Source organism: Molothrus aeneus, chromosome 14 (genome assembly GCF_037042795.1).
Source record: "Molothrus aeneus isolate 106 chromosome 14, BPBGC_Maene_1.0, whole genome shotgun sequence".
Classification (NCBI taxonomy): Eukaryota; Metazoa; Chordata; class Aves; order Passeriformes; family Icteridae; genus Molothrus; species Molothrus aeneus.
Window position 1 is genome coordinate 8300138 of NC_089659.1, and position 19975 is coordinate 8320112.

Consider the following 19975-nt stretch of genomic DNA (forward strand, 5'->3'; position numbering starts at 1 on the left):
GAACTGTCTCCTAAAACAAGGGAAGCAACTGACACTGGGCAATTCCAGACAGACTCTGATTAATGGGATTCTTGTGAAACTGGATCATGACTCAGTGTTTGAGGGTTTTGCCTGAGCAAGAGCTCAATGAAAACTCAGAGATTTGATCTGTTGATTTTAATGAGAACTGGGAGTAGGTCTCATGTTTGACTTACAGGATGGATAAAAAATTAATGCTAAAGCTTTTTAATGCTAAAGGATTTACTAAACTGCAGTGGACTTAAGAAAGCCTATTTTGGCCAGTTCCCAGCAAAAAAGGAGGACCTGGGCAGAACCTGTGCTTGTTAGAGTCCCATGGGGACTCTCAACTGTGGCCACTCCACCTCAAATTTCTGCCATACCAGAACTGGAGGAATGCAATGACTCTTATGCTGGTAAATGCCTCCCTTGTTTTTTAAAGAAAAACAGGACTTGGTATATATTGTACTGGGAATTGTATCCAATGGGATATGCTGAGATAAGTACAAATAACTGTTCCATTTTACTCCATTCAAAGCAGTCCCAAGTGGAGATAAATTTTCAGAACAGGTCAGTTCAAAGTGTCACCACATTTGCTTGTTAAAGAAATTTTAAAATCCTCTTCATTTCATTAGGTAATGATGCATTATTTGACTTCTTGAGAAAATCTGACCATATGTATGTAAAACATATGGCCAGGTAAATATATTTGTGGGGTTTTTTTCCTCTAATATCTTCCCCATTTCAAAAAAGAGACATCCTTTGAGACTAGGCATTAAAGTAAATTTTCATTACTTTTCTTTTCTTAAATGAATAATTATGGAATCAGCTACAGATGGAGCACTAACTGCTCCACATGCTAGATGCAACAGAAGTTCTATGCAGAGTTCACTTGGATGAGAGAGGCCTGCAGGGCTGGAACTGGAGTTTCTGTGCTCTCTGAAATTGTCAGCTCAGCTCAGCTTGTAGCATATTCTGAGCTCAGTTTGGGTTGAGCTCAGGCCTGAATGCTGGGCCCTGGCAGGTAGCCCACAACAATTAAAACTGCTTTGTGGGAGCTCTTAACATCAATCAAATGCTAAGTAATATTTCTCCAGGCCGAATGTACCCGTGACCTTTTAAGGAATCATTTTCCAGTGAAGAACAATTTACTTCCAGCTGGAAGTAAAGAGTTTTGTCATTTGCTTTTCTTTACAAAAGGGAGAGTTAGGAGAATCCTGTATGATTACTGAATACATGCTTGCAGATGTTTTGCTTCTATTCCTGAATACAGCAAATTATTCAGCCTTGTCTGAGCCTCTGGCCTGTGGTTCTGTGCTCAGCTGATCTGGCACAGCAGCTCTGCAGCAGGGAAAGCAGCACACCTTTCTTTTGGACTGTCCCTGCTCTCTGTGCTATTACAGTGGTACCCAATGTTCCCTAAAACATCAGTAACCCAATAGCCAACTGTGAGCAAAAAGGGCAAAACCCACTAACTCTAGTGGAAGCCAGACCTGGCCTTTGGTTTGTTTACTTTGGCTAAATAAGGAATAAACAAAATTTCTTCAAAATGTACCTTTAGCCTCTACATCAGTTCCACAGCCCCAGTGCTCAAGCTCCAGTTTTAGGAAATATCTTGGCCAAATGTCAAACAATTCCATCAGCTCTTTGAAGGCAAATATTAGACAGAGATTGCATCTGAAATAATGACCCAAGCACCATTCAAGTAACCTACTTGGCTAAAAGGTGATGCACAAATCAATAGTTTGCAACAGAGGCATGTGTTTCAGATCAAACTAATCAATAAGCATCAGAGTAATTTCAAATTACAGACAAATACAGACAAAGTTAAAATTCAAGCAGTTTAGATACCAAATGTATTGCAACTTAGAAGAGCTCTTTTAGGCAGGATATTCCCCAGGTAGAATTTCAACATATCATTGATTTTATTGAACTATTTTGTCTCTTTTCTAAAATAAAAACAATTACTGTCATTTTGGGAGAACTCACAAAACAGGTGCAAGTTCCCCTGTTGGTCCTTGGCCAGCTAATAACTGAAACTGTGCACTGGATTTCCCCTGAGCACAGCAATTGGAATAGACCTGACTATTGGGAATTTTTCTGTTTGCTTTTCACAACCACTTTTCTCCTCCTTTACCTTCTAATCTTGTACATATGTAATGAGATGGAACAACAGGAGACCCAGCTCAGAGCCCAGAGGATAAATTTTAGCATCAGAAGGCTTGCTGCTATTTTCTACCTACCATAAGAAAAGTTTCTTGTTCACAAGCCTTTTAGCAGGAAGGGCTGTCAGGGAATAAAAAGGAGCTGTACAAAATGAGCTGATTCTCACCTCTCTTTTGCTTTATACTATGAACATACCTCCAATCAAATTTACTGAACAAAGTCCTAGCATTTCCAGTGGATTGTCTTGGTTCCATGGAATCATTGGCACATTTCTGCCTGTGGCTGCAATAACCACATTTGCTCTCTGGCAGCATTAATAACTCAATTTCTACAATTTGTGGGCAGAAGATAAACCTTTTCCAGACAGATAATCCCAGTATATTACACACGTTTCTTTGCATGTGCATTCTTTACATTTGAAGGCACCCCCCACACTGCTTCCTCTGAGGTTGTCAGAGTAGATGTGGGACAGCCATGGGGATCCCAGAGCTCCCACATGTCCCCAAAGGATGTCTGCAGTGACAAAACTGTGAGTCTGCCATCTTTGCTAGTAAAGACTTGCATGGAGGGCACCACTGCCTCTTCTTTTTCCTGAATATTCTCAGCCCTCAGCTAGATCAAAAGTAAAATATAAGATCTGATTGTGAACACTCTCATTTCTCCAATCATTTTAAGGAATATCCATTAAAATAGTGATGTTTGGTCCCAAAGATGAAAAGAAAGGCTGAAGAGCAACCCCAGACACAAGTTTCCTTTTTACCTTTACTCTTTTACAGGTTCTATTTATTTACAGAGACCCAAAGCTAGGTCAGTGTCTAATCTCACGTGCCTAATCTATTTTTCTTTGACAAGTTACAGCCTTTGGAATGGATTGTTTATAATGGTCCTGCAGCATTTGTACTGCATTTACCAAACACTCAGTGGGATGAACTCCCATTCCCACTGCAGTTATTAATAACAAACTCTGCATTGCTGCAGTGTAAGTACTGACACACCAAAGAACACTAAATGTGATTAGTAACTCCCATGATTGCACTAGTCTGCCAAGGAGGAATATATTTAAAAACCACAGTAGTAAGTAGTGGGGGAACACAGGCTTTGAGTCATTTTCAAGGATCTTTTTGAATTTATCAGCAAACAGACAAGTAAGGTAAATACTCAGAAAAAACCAAGCCCTATGACAGTTTAAAAATTGTTTTTCTGCATTCCTTCAGAGGTTACATCAAAGCAAGAAAAGGGATTATCATCTTTAATAATATTATTTCTTCATGTTGCTTTGCTCTAGTGAAGAGGTTTAAGCATACGAAGATTCTTTTCAGAAAGAAGACCAAACATGAGAGATTTCCTAGATGACCTCTGGATTTATATTTCAAGATTATTTTGTAGGGATAATGAGAGATATTATTTCCTTTTAGGCACTAAAACAAATCAGGTGAGAGGAGGACTCAGGGTACTGGTAAAAGGCTGCAGAATCTCACACATTTAAACCTTCAGCCAAATCCATCTAACTTATTTAGGGACCTAGGTGGCATTTATATGGATCCTTGTTCAGTTCCCAGAAAGTAGACAATGTCCTCTGAAAGGTTCAGACATTGTTTCAGACATTGGGCACAGTGTTGTAATCAGGAAAATTAGAATACAGACAAGCTATCTTTAGGTAAAAGGCTCTATTTGCCTCTGTACCACTTCAGTATTTCTAAAGAACAAAGTACAGGAAATGTAAGAATCTCCTGTAATGGTGGTTAAAAAATCAAGGTGAATGTGCTCGCATAATTATAGCAGGCTGTGTTCCTAAATTCTTGTCAAGACTTACTATAAGTCCTCTCCTTATTATTTACATTTCAACACATTAATACACCACTGTGCAAAAAATTGTTTCTTAAATAGTGAGAGAAGAACATCCAAGAAATTTGCTTAAATGCCATCAGGACAGGCAGGAATAAACCAACATGCCAATGCTCTGTTGATTTATTCCAGAGGAATGCACCTGAACCCACCAGCTCTCACACATATTCCAGCTGGAGAAACAGCTGTTTGCTCAATAGCTGTCATATTGTCTGACACAAACAATTGCTTGTTCAATTTGTCATCAGGGATTCTCTTTGGGATTTGAAATACTTGAAAATGTCACATTTCGTTTCTGTCCTTGGAGCGTTTTTTCCTACATAATGTGCGGGGTTCCCCTGCAGCTCTGAGTAACTCCAGTCAGAATTACAGGGCAAAAAAGGTCAAGTTCAAGGTGGTTCACTGTGAGCTAAGGATGCCTAAGGAAGGGGAGGTGGAAAGTAATGTTTAGTAGGTCAAATGTGGCAGAGATAGTGGAAAGATCCTGTCAAATTGCCAGGCTAAGAACATGAGACAATAAATACATTTTATATAAACTATGGGGGAGAAGAGAGAGGGAAATTCCAGCTCATGGAAACTGTGGATGATTACAACAGTCAGGGCTGGGGAGTGACCTCAGGGAGTCATAGCTGTGGGGAAAGAACAAACATGTTTATTAGAAGTGTTAGTAGGGAATGTTTTGCATGAAGCAGTGAAATATGAATACTCAATGAATGAAGCAGCATGTTATTAATGCTGAGCAACTGGGAGGACTGTGGTAAAGAAGATAATCAACAGGAAATGAACCAACATTATGGGATAGGAAAGTGTTTAGAAATGGAGAGGTAGACCTGAAAAACATTTGAGCACAGGCAAGCTTTGAAACTGACGATTGATGAAATCACCACACAAAAATGTGTAAGAAGAAAATGTGGGAATTGAAGACAGCCATACAATACCTCTGAAGAGCTGAGGGAACAGAACTGTGCCCATCCAAACAGATGTTTTATGAACTGCAGGAGATAAGCACCAGGAGTGAAGGTAATGAAAACAGTAGATCAAGTTGCAGCCTGAAAAAATTGGTTTGAAAGAATATTACAGTGGGTAATAATAGAGTCAGTAAAGTGCATAATGGAAGGGAAATCTAGTTAGCAGAGATAGAACTTGCCAGACAATTATCCATCTAATTTCTTCTTCACAAGTACTGTTTGTGGCACAGGAGCAACTGGCATGAATGACAATACTCAGCATGTTAAACTGCTCACAACATACAACTAATCAAGAGACAGGAAAACTTTCTTCAAAAACCTTTTCCCTGGCAGCATGCACTATTAGAAATGTGTGTCTTATGAAACCTGCACAAGCAGGTCCTTGAGAATGACCTGTTTTCCTCTCAGCTGTGTGCATACTGGGCTTGCTAATGCCTCATAACAGATTTGCTTCCTTTTTTGACCTAAACTGAAGAATAATGAATACCATGAATACCATATAGTCAACTTTTTAAATGGTATTTTTTGAATGAACAATGTGGACTTATCATAAGAAATCACCCAAAATGTTACTCCTCCAAAACTGAGATTTAATTAAACATCACTAAGCTCAAGGATTTTTAAAGGGGAAACTGTGGTGAGAATGAACACAGTGGAAGACCAACAGCAAATAATCTATGTCTCCATCATTCAAGTCAAGAAGGATAAGTTTTCTGCTGAACTTAATTGAACTTGAATTAACGTAATATAGAAAAGACAGAGCGATTGAAGGACAAACACATTTTCTGTGAGGAGAGGCTGAGAGAGTTGGGATTGTTAAGTCCGGAGAAAAAAAAGGCTGGGTAGGCTTCCAGTAAAGAGGCCTTGAAGAGGGCTTGTAAGAGCGATGGGGACAGGCTTTTATGGGGGCCTGTTGTGACAGGAGCGGGGAAAGAGTTTTAAGCTGGGTTTTAAACGAACAGAGGCAGGTTTAGGGCAGAGGTTTGGGGCTGCCCACAGCAGCGGCTCCGGGGCCGTTCCCCTCCTCACCTACAGGCGGCGCCCGCGCAGCGCCCGCGGCACCCGCGCCGCGCTGACGTCACGGCCCGTGCACGCTCCGGCGCGGCTGTGACGTCACGGCGGGGCGGCCGTCAATGGCCGGGAGCGGGACGGGCACGGCGTGTCACAGCACAGCCCGGGTACACCGCGTGTGACAGTGTCACAGCACAGCCCGGGGACACCGCGTGTCACAGCACAGCTCGGGGACAGCGCGTGTGACAGTGTCACAGCACAGCCCGGGCACAGCGGGGACACGGCCCGGGGACAGCGCGTGTGACAGTGTCACAGCACAGCCTGGGGACACCGCGTGTGACAGTGTCACAGCACAGCCCGGGGACACCGCGTGTCACAGCACAGCTCGGGGACACCGCGTGTGACAGTGTCACAGCACAGCCCGGGGACAGCGCGTGTCACAGCACAGCCCGGGGACACCGCGTGTGACAGTGTCACAGCACAGCCCGGGTACACCGCGTGTGACAGTGTCACAGCACAGCCCGGGCACAGCGGGGACACGGCCCGGGGACACCGCGTGTGACAGTGTACAGCACAGCCCGGGGACTTTGCACCGCTGCAGGGACTTTGCTCTCCGGAGCGTGCAATGACAAACAGCACGATGTGTCTGTCCCCCTGTAGGCACAACCACGGACACAAGCGTCGCTCTCAGCTCCCTGGGCACTCATGGCCACACCGATGGGACAGTGAATTTCTTGTCCCAGAACTCCCAAAACTTAGAGCACCTTTGTTCACCTTAGATGGGGACCTTTCATATTTTCAAAGCTTGTAAAGCCTTTCAGCTGCTCTTCAGACACTGGTAGGAGTTTAAAAGCTTCACCATAACAAAACTTTACCTGAAGTTGTTCTTGCAAACTCCTTTTACCCCTGGCAACCACCAGCTGGGAAAATCCTCAGGCTTCCCAACACCAACTGCATCCCTCTGCGAAATTAGTAACAGTAATTAACAGTAACATAAATAATTGCATTCCAAGCACAGCACTCTATAAATAGGAGAGCAAAAGAACCAGCAGGCTCATGGAGTCCAGGTGGGCTGCCTGTTGCAGTCTGGTAGATCTTTGATGAAATGATGCTGTGAACAATCAAACATTCCTCTGGAAGGAGAAAGAAGTGATGTTTGTGTCTTTAATGAAGATTCTGCTTGTTATTCAAACCATTATTGAGATAGCAAGCGCAAAAGGAGAAGGAAGTATATTTAGTATTTAAGATCTGACAACACCATAGAATATTTTCCCTTTTTGTAACTCAGCAGATTGCAGAAAATGTTAGATGTTTTCAAGGATATTATGAGAGAATATTCTGGAAAATAATTTTATTTTTCTTTAAGTCCCTACAAGGCCACACAGACCTATAGCTTTTTAGTATATTAGTCAGAGTTTAACATCCTAGCCATGAAACCAGAAGAATATTAGTATTACTGAAGTTTGAAAATCTCTTCAAATACAGACAGTACCTTTGAGTGTCTCACAAATATCACTGAAGCAAAAGTATAGGAAAACATCGGAAAAGTGAATTATTTTTCTATTCCCAGATATTTGGAATAAGGTTATGTGGCACTTAAGTGCAGAATAAACACTTCCAAGTTATTTTTCAGTTTCAAGCAGGAAGACAAGAAGGTACAATGAGAGTGATGGAACGCACCTTAGTACATTCAACTGTCAAAAAGAACAAATTATGATAATTTAAAGTGGACTCTGGAGTATGCAACAGCCTGATAATAGAGACAGGGAATTTTCTTATTATCTGTGCTAGATGCCCCAAACAATGAGGGCTGCGGAGAACCCAGGAAATTTTGTCATTGATCAGTGCAGCTGTCTGTGCACATTGAGTACAAAGTTGGATTTCTGCTCTCACAGAGAGTTCTGCACAGAGCACGTCTGCTCCCAGCAGCTTTGCTCAGGTTCCAGGGCCAGTCCCTTGCCAGGAGGAGCCCCAGAGTTATTGTGCACCAGAGCAGCACTCACTGGTGCCCTGCACTGGTGTGCCCAGCACTGCTCTGGATCCAGCCAGGACGCCCAGGATTGGTGTCAGTTGATCTCTGCCTGATCTCATTTGAGAAAGGAGACAGAAATGGGCATGAGGGACTCGCTCTATTTTTTATTTTTAGGCACATCTTCACAACCTTGAACAACTATCAAGGAAAAGAAGCCAGTGCTGTAAACAAACTCTGAACTAGAAATTCTAGCACAATTAAAATTCAGACAGTAAGGTCAGGAGATTGCAAAGGGTCTGTGAAGTGAAATGCACAAGGGTTCCTCAATTCCATTTCTGTGGTGTCAGAGTGTGTCCCCTCTATCCATCCACATGCCTGTAGGTACCATCTGCCTCCTATGAAAAACTTGAGTGTCACTTGCTTTACAAGCCTGACTTTTAAGACTGTACATATTCAGGTCAGAAATATTAAAACAGGCCTGAGAAATTGTATCTTCATTTACATCCCAGTGAAGATTTGAACTATAATGAAAACATGGCCTTGAATAATTGGTTTACATTGAGGAACGTTTAGAGGATAAGATTCTAGAAAGAGAAATGTTTTGTGGATTTTCTCAAGTTACTTTCAACATTTTCTTAAGCAGCTTGTTAGGATTCTTTACAGCAATGAGATGCTTGTATGAAATGGTAATAAACTTTTAGAAGTGTGACATGGACTAGATTAGCTTATACATAAATTTCTGTGAATTTTAAAGCAACAGTTAGTTGTACACTTAGTGTACCAGTGTGGATGGATTAGTAGTAAAACTTAAAACAAATTAAGTGATTAAGGATTTTAGGCTTAGAGTAGGTGCATGTAATGTCTACACATTTGGGAATGGAAGTTTATAGACAAATGGTAATTTATTAACTTGAACAATATTTTTGTCTTCCTGCATAATGTTTTGGGGTACAGACATAACAATCAAGGTCTGAACAGGGAGTACGGGCAATAAGTTCTGTTTATTAACTCCAAACCTTTCACACTAATCCTCAGCAGACATGTGAAGAAATCAGCAACAATGGTTTCAGCACAGTAGTTCAATTACTCTGAAAAGTAGACATAGATTTTACTGAGGGAGAATCACAGACAGGAGTAGAGAATATTGTCATACTGTGGGGCAGAATGCTCAGAGGGAGGATATCCCATTGCAAAGGGAAATAGTGAGGTAATGGTAACATCATTTTATAAACTGCATATACATCCATGACAACTTAAAGCTTAGTGTACTGGAATGTCTTGAAATAACAGAAAAAGAATTCATCTGACCAGATAACAGGCACAGAACATTGTTAATGACAATGCCAGCAGTAAAACCAAGAGGAATTTTGTAGGCTTACATTGACCTGTTGCAGACCAACATTCCTGGTGTGTGTGTCAAAGTTACTTATTTTTTGCTTCCACAAAATGTTAGTCTAAGAAAATATAACAAAATCTCAGATGAATGTACCATATGCTGTTGTCTACTAGAAATGAAGGCCCCTGAAAAATGGGCCCAAATTATGCTGCACATTCTCTGAGAAAATACATCGGAAGTTCCTGAATGTACATAAAAAGTAGTGAAATACAAATCAAAATAGTAACAGTGTCCTGAGCACTCTGTTATTGTGCTGGCAAAACATCAGTCTGTACTTCCTGAGAGCAACACCCAGCAAATTCATGTGACCAGGGAAAACAGGGGTGTGGTCAAACCACGTCTAGTACGAAATGCTGATGTTGACAACCACCCAGTTTGGTATTTTGTTATTTTCAGTGTGGGAAGTGAAGGCTCCTGTGTCAGCATCATGTCCAGAAGTTCTGCTAAAAACACCAACTACCATTTAGCAGTTCCTGACAACTGCTTGGGGCTGTAAGAGATCCCAGCAAGGTCACACCTGGCAGACCCCAGCAGCTTCAGCGAGTGCTGAGCACCTCAGCCAGGCTGAAATGGAGTTCATGATGTCACACCATTAATGATGTTGCCACTGATTCCCACAGGAGCCTGTCAGGGCTAAAGATATCCTACAATTTCTGTCTGTTTTATGGCCTCAGCACCAGCCCAACTGTTCCAAATGTTAGCATTCATTATGTCCTTTATCCACTTATTCTGTTGCATTGCCCTAGGTACAGTCTGCTCAGCTTTTCTCATTGTAGATATCCTGTCTTACAGGACTTTCATGTATTTGCTCTTCTCTCTCTACACTCAGTCTTGACCAAGCCCTCCCTCAATTTCCAGCTGTGTCCAGCTGTGCTCAGGAGGCAAAAGCACACCACTTTTATCACACTACTGGGTCGGGTCTTGCTATTTTTTGCTATCAAGGCTGTTTCTTTTTATTTCTTTTGGGTTTTGTTCGTTGGTTTGTTTTAATGTTTTGTATTGGTTTGGTTTGTTTTTTGTTTTTTGGGTTGGTTTTTCTTTGTGTTTTTGTTATTGTTGTTTTACTTTTTGGTTTGGTTTGGTTTGGTTTGGTTTTGGTTTTTTGTTTTTTGCCAGTATGCATTGTCTATCTTGGACTTTACAAGGGTTTGATTTTGTAAAATATTGAGAACTTTCCATTCCCATTGGCTTCTGTGGAACATAAAGAAGTCTGTATTATATAGGACAGACCCATTATGTTTACATATTTAAACTCAAATTGTCTTAAACTCATCCTGCACTGTTAGGATGTGCCTTTCCTTAGACATTACATGTGTACACTTAACAGCAAATATTTTAATGTAACTATTTCAAAAGTCTCCTCTCCTCTCCTCTCCTCTCCTCCCCATTTAACTTCTGAGTATCTACACTTCCCCAAAATAAATCTACTATATTTTATCTTTGTAAATGCTTCCTGTAATGCCATCTTCAGTCAACTTGCTTTAAATAATGTGTTTTCCCATTTCTCCTCAGCCACAAACACAAGTGCTTTTGCATTCTCTAATGCTGTTCAAGTAGTGCTTCCATTCAAGTGGAGGCAGAGCTATAACCCACCTCTCCTCTTATAAAGTATTTAAAAGTTTAAAAAGCCACAATCACATCAGGCTGATATTTCTTATGTCCTCAGCCTAAGAGTGAAATAAAGTGTGAGGACATTTTAAAAAAGTTTCATATTGCTGCTTTTTAAATTTTGGAGCTTGAAAGCTAAATAATGTTTTAATCACTAAAGAACATTTTTGATGTTTTGTTTCACAATAACTGACGCAAAAATAGCTTTACTGTTGGAATTTCTCTCCCTTTTAATGTAAGTGTCAATTAAGGAAGTTGTAATTCTAATAAATAAGCACATAGGCACAAGAAGAACCAGTGCTACTCATTGTTTAGGGAAATAATTTGGCATTTAATGAGTTCTTTATGGCAGCTGAAGAGGATGGTAATTAGGGAGGGCTCTGGGCACTTCCTACTAAGAAGCACTGTAGTTGTGGGTTTATTTATAATACAATCTTTCATATTTGCCAAATCATATGTGTTCTTGTTACCCCAGCTGTTGTTACATGAACAAATTAAATCCATATGTAAAATGAAATAACTGGAGAACAGTTATGGTTGTGGGTTCAATCCCTGCATGGCCATTCACTCAGGCATTGGACTTGATGATTCTCATGGGTCCCTTCCAACTCAGAAGATTCTGTGATTCTGTTATCTATGAAAGGCTGGTTTGGTACTATCCATCTTGCAGAATGCTCTTGTGAGCAATAGTTGAAAAATAAAGGGAACTCTGAAAGAGGAAATTATATCAAAAGTGAAATGAGTTAGGGATTTTCCTTTCTTCACCATGAATTCAATCAGGAATTACTGACACTGGAGAAATAATTATGTGCTTAATGGAAGGTAGTGGTAGCTGGTGCAACTATAAAAGCAATTTTTATTTTCTGTACTTCTCTATATGAAAGTACTTTATTTACAGTGGAGAGTTGCTAGTAGCTGGTACAGGGCTGTGCTTTAATTTTAGTGTGAGATTAATGAACTCATACTGAGTTCTGTGTTTTGTCTTGTTCCTATTCTCCCTAGTTTGGAGGAGTAATCACTGAAACAAAGTCTAGACCTGGAAATATAGACCTCCATTGATTTATAGTCTAGAAAAGAGAGAGGAAATAAAAAAGCAGAAAGCAGACAAATAAAGGCTGAAATGTTGAAACTGTTAAGTCCAACATATACTAATATATTTTCTTAACCTTCTTAATTTGGTTACACTGATTCTAAATATTTATTTTTTTTTTAGCAGCAAAATAATTCCAAAGAATGGTGCTCAGCATTCTTCAGAGTGGTTGCTATATCAAGGCTCTGGAGATGCTCTAAAGAATAACAACACTGTACAGTCCTAATTACAGACATTTTTAGATAAATGTGCTTAAAATTTTTCTGTCTCATGCTTTTATAGATCTAAGGTATCTGAGTAAATCCAACTAAACATTCCACTGACTAAATGTCTAGGTATCATCTAGATAAAAAGAGTGTAAACCAAATAAGTGGCACTCCACAACAAGACCAAATATGAAAATATAAGCCCGTACATTTTTTTCTTATTGCTAATCTATTGGTTTATAGTGAGAAGGCAGCCAGTGAGTGGGCACAGCAGAAGGGAGCAGCATTCCCTGTCTGAGAGGGCTGAGCTCAGTGCCATGGATGAGCCCACAGATGAGGGCAGACTCTAACACAGAGTCTAACCCAGAGTCTAACACAGACTCTAACACAGACTCTAACATCTAACACAGAGTCTAACATCTAACACAGAGTCTAACACAGACTCTAACATCTAACACAGAGTCTAACACAGACTCTAACACAGACTCTAACACAGACTCTAACATCTAACACAGAGTCTAACACAGAGTCTAACCCAGAGTCTAACACAGACTCTAACACAGACTCTAACATCTAACACAGAGTCTAACACAGAGTCTAACACAGACTCTAACACAGACTCTAACACAGACTCTAACATCTAACACAGAGTCTAACACAGACTAGAGACAGACTCTAACACAGACTCTAACACAGACTCTAACACAGACTCTAACACAGTCTCTAACATCTAGCACAGAGTCTAACACAGACTCTAACATCTAACAGTCTAACCCAGAGTCTAACACAGACTCTAACACAGACTCTAACATCTAACACAGAGTCTAACACAGACTCTAACATCTAACAGAGTCTAACCCAGAGTCTAACACAGACTCTAACACAGACTCTAACATCTAACACAGACTCTAACACAGACTCTAACACAGTCTAACACAGACTCTAACATCTAACACAGAGTCTAACACAGAGTCTAACCCAGAGTCTAACACAGACTCTAACACAGACTCTAACATCTAACACAGAGTCTAACACAGACTCTAACACAGTCTAACACAGACTCTAACATCTAACACAGAGTCTAACACAGAGTCTAACCCAGAGTCTAACACAGACTCTAACACAGACTCTAACATCTAACACAGAGTCTAACACAGACTCTAACACAGTCTAACACAGACTCTAACATCTAACACAGAGTCTAACACAGACTCTAACACAGACTCTAACACAGAGTCTAACACAGTCTAACACAGACTCTAACATCTAACACAGAGTCTAACACAGACTCTAATACAGAGTCTAACACAGAGTCTAACACAGACTCTAACACAGAGTCTAACATCTAACACAGACTCTAACACAGACTCTAACACAGACTCTAACATCTAACACAGACTCTAACAGAGTCTAACACAGAGTCTAACCCAGAGTCTAACACAGACTCTTCCTCTCCTGCCAGAGGGGACTGGAAGTGATCTGAAGTGCAAAAAGAGACAGAAACCACTGACTTCAGTGGAATGTGAAGCATGCTTTCTCCTTTGTTTTCCAGCATGTTTGACTGCTCAAAGAAAACATTGTCTCTAGCTTTGAATCTTTCCAGCTATAACATTGCTCAAAGCTAAAAGGTGCTGAGCCCTTTCTGAGAAGGTCAGAGCCCCATGAATTCCCAGTAAGGCAGGAAATGCTGAAGGAACAGCCTCCCAACACTGAAACATGTTTGCAGCTCTCAAACCCTAGTGTTTCTGTGTAATAAAACTGCCCTGCTGGTACTAAATCTAATCAGTACCACGTGGCCCAGGTCCCATGTAAGCATGTTTTGGAGAATACTTTCTACAATAGCTCATCTGTGGATTCAACCACAAATGAAATGTCTTGCTTACGTTGCACTCCCTTTCCTGCCTGCCTGCACAGAGGAAAATGAAATTTTTCTTCAGTTATCAGTCAGTTTGTCTTTCTCTCTTCTTCAGTCCAAATATATTCATCCCTCCCTCCAGGGTTATTGTATTTCTAAATTTGCTGTATGCACATAGATGCATACACATGCAAATATAAAGATAGCATGACAGTTTCCTATAGCAATGCAAATGGGAAAAAATATGGAATTCTTCTGACTGAAAAGACTTTATGAAGCATTCTGTCACTGAAAAGCTTTTAGTTCTAATTATACATATTTGAAATCAACAGAGGCCTATGAATTGCTAAGTATTTTAGGTAACAAAAATAATACATTTCCAGCGAGACCTTAAATCTTGTAAAAAAATATGGAAATCAAAATTACTAAAATTTTTAAAGTCATACACTCCCACTGTCCACTAAGCCACTTGGCCACTCACCAGCATCTCTGAGGAACCTTTCTATCCACAGTTAGAACTTATTACCATTCCCTAGGAAAAATGTTTTGGAAAAAATTATTTCAATATTCATCCACGTTAAAAGCTTGCAGGTTCTCTTTTTATTTAGTGGATTCCTGGGAAAAATGGGCTTTTCTAACCCTTCCACACTGCCTCTCCATATACTTTCCTGCACTAAAATTCTGTGTTCCTTACACAGCATACAGCAAGGTTCCCTAATTCTTGGCTTCCTGAGAGATGAAAGACTGGATCATTCCTTGTGGATTTGTGATAATATTATCACTGGACTGCCAGCCCAGCTCTGCATGCCTTGTATTGCTAAAATGAGTCAGCTTTGATACAAATCAGTTTCATTTTCTTGACTGAAATTTGAACAGGCTTCTGGTGTGCTTGCCCAGTATACTTTGAGAAAAGTCACATACTAGTTTGGGTTTTTGGGTTTCCTTCTTAGAGGGCTCACTTGTCTTCTGAAGTAGCCCTACTGTTGTTTACCCACTGTCACTCCTGAATGGTAGAGGAGGATCCTCTGATTTGACACAGGAAATTATGGACTATTCTCTGATTGACCAAAAGTGCATTTTTAAAGTCAATCATACAGCTTATGTGAATGAGTGAAAGAAAACCAACTGGAATACATTTGTAATTTCCTCAATATTTTGGTCTCCTTAAAAGCTCTCTGAGAAACTAAACATATTTCATTAGCAATAATCAGTTAGCCATAACCCACTTGGGAGTTACTGTCCCATTTTAAAGTTGAGGAAATAACAGGAAAAGATCAAATGACTTCTTTTAAGTCATAAGAGAAACATCAATTATGGTATTCCAGCAACATGCAGAGGCTGCATCTGAGATTTGTGCTTTAAGGGCTGCACAAATGAACAGCCTCCAGTCCCATAGAACTGAAATCCTAAATGAAGATAAATAAGAGGTTATGGTGGGAATGGAAGGACAAGAGGGGTAAGTGACTTTGCTGTAGTCACACAGACAGAAATCCAGTTCTCTGATGCCACACTGAGATAAACAGTATAAATGTCAAACCTGCTCCCTAGACAAAGTCCAGGCATGTTGTTCTATGCCAGAGGAGCTAAACTGCCCTTTTCTCTCCCCCATCAACCTTTTCTCACTCTTCTTCCATTTCCATATGCTCTTAATCACAAATGTTATTCCAAAGGTTTTCTGGTTTCCAGGTATCTTCTTGGATAGGAAAAAAAGCCTAAGCTTTCTCAGAAGAGAGAGCCACCTTCTCCTCTAAAACAGATCCATAATCAGCCAGAACATGACCCTCCCTTTAGCTCTGAAAGCTGCAAATACTTCATAATATATGTTCCATCAATGCTTTGGCAGAACTCTTCCAGTAATGACTGCAGGGAAGCAATAAATTGGGAAACACCTATTATAAAACTTCTTATGTACAAGTCCAGAAGATACAGTAAATGTTTGCATTTTCCCTCTTTCATTTATTTCAGTTAGCAATCTACATAGGTTCCTCTCTAATAAAACCAACAAGTCAACCATGCTTTATAAAAAACAAAAGTTAATGGTAATTAGAAGTCCAATAGGAAATTATCAGGATTATTAATATGCTTTTGGGATTCTTTTACAGTTTGATTACCTTCAGGATTTATGTGAAAGATTAAATTACCTACATAACCAGTTGTGGAGCTATTATTTATTATAATTGATTATCAAGAGTCGATGTCCTGGTAAAAATCATATTGAAGAAAGCAAAGCATGAATTATTGTGGAGTAACCTCTGGTTCATGGAGACCTGGAGTGGGCAAATCACACTCCCAGGGGAGCCAGAACTCTGCTCTATTCCTTCTTCTCATCTCCCAGTTGGACAAGAAGTGCAAAGAAGCAGACAGGGGCCAATCCTTGGTTCTATTCACAACCAGAGCATTAGTGAGACTGTATGAGCCCAAGTGAAATGTTAAATAAAGGTATTTTTTCAAAATTGCAATCTTTGAAAGACAACAAAAGATTGTTGTCCCTTCCATAGGTTCTAAGAATGGCTCAGAAAGAATTCTTCTGTTAGCTGTAAAGATTATACCACAGTAGATTTTACCTAAAGTTTATATTGACTATTTAATACCTTATTAATTGTCTCTTTATAAAGATTAAAAATAAAAGGGTTTTTTATTGTGATACTGAAAACTAAGTACCCCTCCTCCTTCACCTAGAAAAGAATGTTATTTTTTCTGTAAGAAAAGTGTTTTTATACAAAAGCTAAATCTTGTTAAATTGAGTCTAAAGCAATTAACCTATTTCTTACTGTCAGATTCAATTGAAATTTGACCTAAATGAAGATTAAAACCTGTGCTACACTAAATGACATTTTTGTGTTCAGCCTGAAAAAACAGCACAACTGAAACAGGTTGTGCACATCTGCATGAAACAAACTCAAATGAGGGGCTGCTTTAGGATCAGTGTTTTGGAGTCTGGGTAATTTTTTCAGTAAAGGGTAAAGGATATAATCAGAAATCAGAAATTCAGTGAGTAATTTGTATTGTGTTTTGGGTTTGGTTTTTTAAAGTATTTTGAGAAGTGCTTTAATGACACAGTTTGTTCAGTGTTTAAGCTGCATAATCAGGGGACACATATACACACACACACAAATGTATATATGTATATGACGTTACACCTACAGAAAATGCAAACATCTCCTCTATACCATATCTAGGATTATTTGAGCTTGTTTGGACAATGCCCAGATGAGTTCTCTCTCCATTTTAGTGTCCTGCCCTGAATTACAGACAACCACAAGTGGGAGGCAGTCTGAATATGTACCAAAAAAAAGTTCAAATACTTTGTAGCAGCTTGTTAGAGCAGAGGAAATCACTTGACTGGACCAAGGTCGATGGGATTTGTCATTCCAATCGAGTTTATTTTGACTCCAGTGGAGATTGCATGAGATGATTGAATGCTTGGGTTTCTACCTCTTTTGCCTGAAAAATGAGCAGCAACCAGAATTATCACATTTTGACAGATGGAAAACAACTGTTCTGTATTCTATAAGAACTAAGGTTTTCTTTTTGTCTTGATGGATGTTCAGTGATGCACTTCTACCTCTGCCTCTTTGTGTTATAACATGAGAAGGATAGAGGGGCAATATTTTGAAATTTAACTTAACTCTTGCATTGCTGACCTGCAGCATAATTGCAAAAAGACCTGCACAAAGAAAACCCATGACCCCATCAATCCTGCAAGCTGCAAAAGGCCATGGCTATGTCAATTGATTCATTTCTCTGTTATTGGGAAACCAACTTTGCTACAGTAACATGTTGTTCTTTAAAGGTCACAGTGAACAGGGCTCCGATAAATCAGGCTTAACACCCACATGGGGGGGCCATGATCACAAAACAAGCTATAAAATAAGTAAACAAAAAACCAGATAGAACAGCCAGAATTCCATCTTAACCTGATTAGAACAGAAAAATCATAAGTAGGAAAGCAGCACATTTTCTGCTGTCTGAGGCATTTTTCAGGTGTCTATCACAGCATTAATTCCAGGAGGGCAGGAATCTCATACAGTTCTTTATCCTATATGCTTACTACTAGACATATGTAGACAATCTGCTCATTTCTTCAGAGAAAAACATTTAAATTCCTAAAAAGAAATTATGCTTCAAACTTCCTGCCCATAATGGTAACTTCAATTGTCACCTGTAAGACTGAGAATAGAAGGATGAGATCAAATACATTCAAATGAAATTTTAAATACCAGATCTTCTGGAATAACAAAGCAATGTTAGATAGATGACCAAGTTTGAGAGAGTCTGGCAAGAATATGCTTCTGGATTTCACAGACAGCAAACAAACATTTTACTCTCAGGATATACAAAACTGAGTGCAGTGGTTTTGATTATTGCTTTCTGTGTGTTTTAAGCATGCACAAACTCCCCATTTATATAATCCAGCCATCTGCATACTCAATGTGCCCATTTGTCTCAGCAGTCACAAAGGCACTTGCATCCACAAGGCCTCGCTCAGACTTTCAAGTTTCTTAGTGAAGTTCAAATGTAAGAATTTAATTTATTAAAATACAAGGTGTATATTTCACTTGTGGAGCATTAACATCAATAATTAAAATCAATATAGCAGGAAGATACAGGTATTTAGCATTAACCAGGATCTCTGCATCTAAAGAACAATGTCTGTTTATCAAAATCCTAACCACCCATATGATTGAAATGCTACAATGTTTTGATTTTGTCTGAATGTATATTTAGTTCTGTATCTCCAGATTTAGTCTGAAATTGATTTACTATATCTCAAATTATCACAGAGTGTAGACCTAAGGAAACAATGTCAGACTCTCTTTTCCCCCAGACTTCCTTGAGCTACTCCAGCAATCCCAACAGTGCTAAATTGTGCTAATTTATTTGGGATTATGTTTGTTTTCCATTATCACAGCAATCACAGTGTGATAGATTAGTTTGCTAACATGAAAACATGAGGCCCTGTTAAGTCTGTTATGTAGAATAAGGTAGACTGCAGTGATTCATGAGATACTGCTACCTCAAACTATTATTTTTATATGGCATGACACCCTGTCAGTAGAGACACCATCTTAGGTGCAAAGCCCCAAAGTAATTGTATTTACTATTTTCTTTGAATATTAATAATTGGATTTTTAAAATTAAAAATAAGACCCAAATGTCAAAATACTCTGAGTGCAATGGTGACTAAAAATCTGATTTTATTACATGAATGAACAGAAAAACTAGGGTGGCTGCAGCAGGTTTTTTTTTCATAAAGAAGAGCTCAGAGAAAAGGTATCTGACCAAGCAGACAGGCCAGAAAAATGTCAACTGATCCACTGTGGAGAAGCTTGTCACCAACTGTAAATAGTTCTGCTTTGATGTCACAAATAAAGCCCTTCATACAGACTGGAATGCTTGGTTAATTGAATGTGACTTTTTCATTGATGTGATATGAAAACTCCCAAGGCAACTTCTGAATTTTATCTAAGACTTCCTTTTCCTCATTTAAAGCTGAATGATTTCCTTCCATGGTTTTATCACTGGGCCAGAAAGGCTGATAATATTGCTTCCTTCCCCTGTTAGATGTGTTTGGACTTCTGCCATCCTGTCTTGAAAAGTAATACATTTGATTTCCTGTCCTGGGTAGAGCAACTGCCTTCATTCATAAAATGGAAGATTAACGTAAGCAATGGAAAATCAAGTTAGGGACAGTTTGTATCTGAGCTATTTCCATTCCCAGCCACTGCCCCCAGTAATTTACTGCTGGAAGGACATGCATGAGCAACATGAAGCAAAGGTCTCCTCAGAAGCCTGACTGCTGTGAATTGCTGTGACCTCTCTCTAGGAGGGAGGTGCTAAAGGGTCTGAAACTCTCCTCC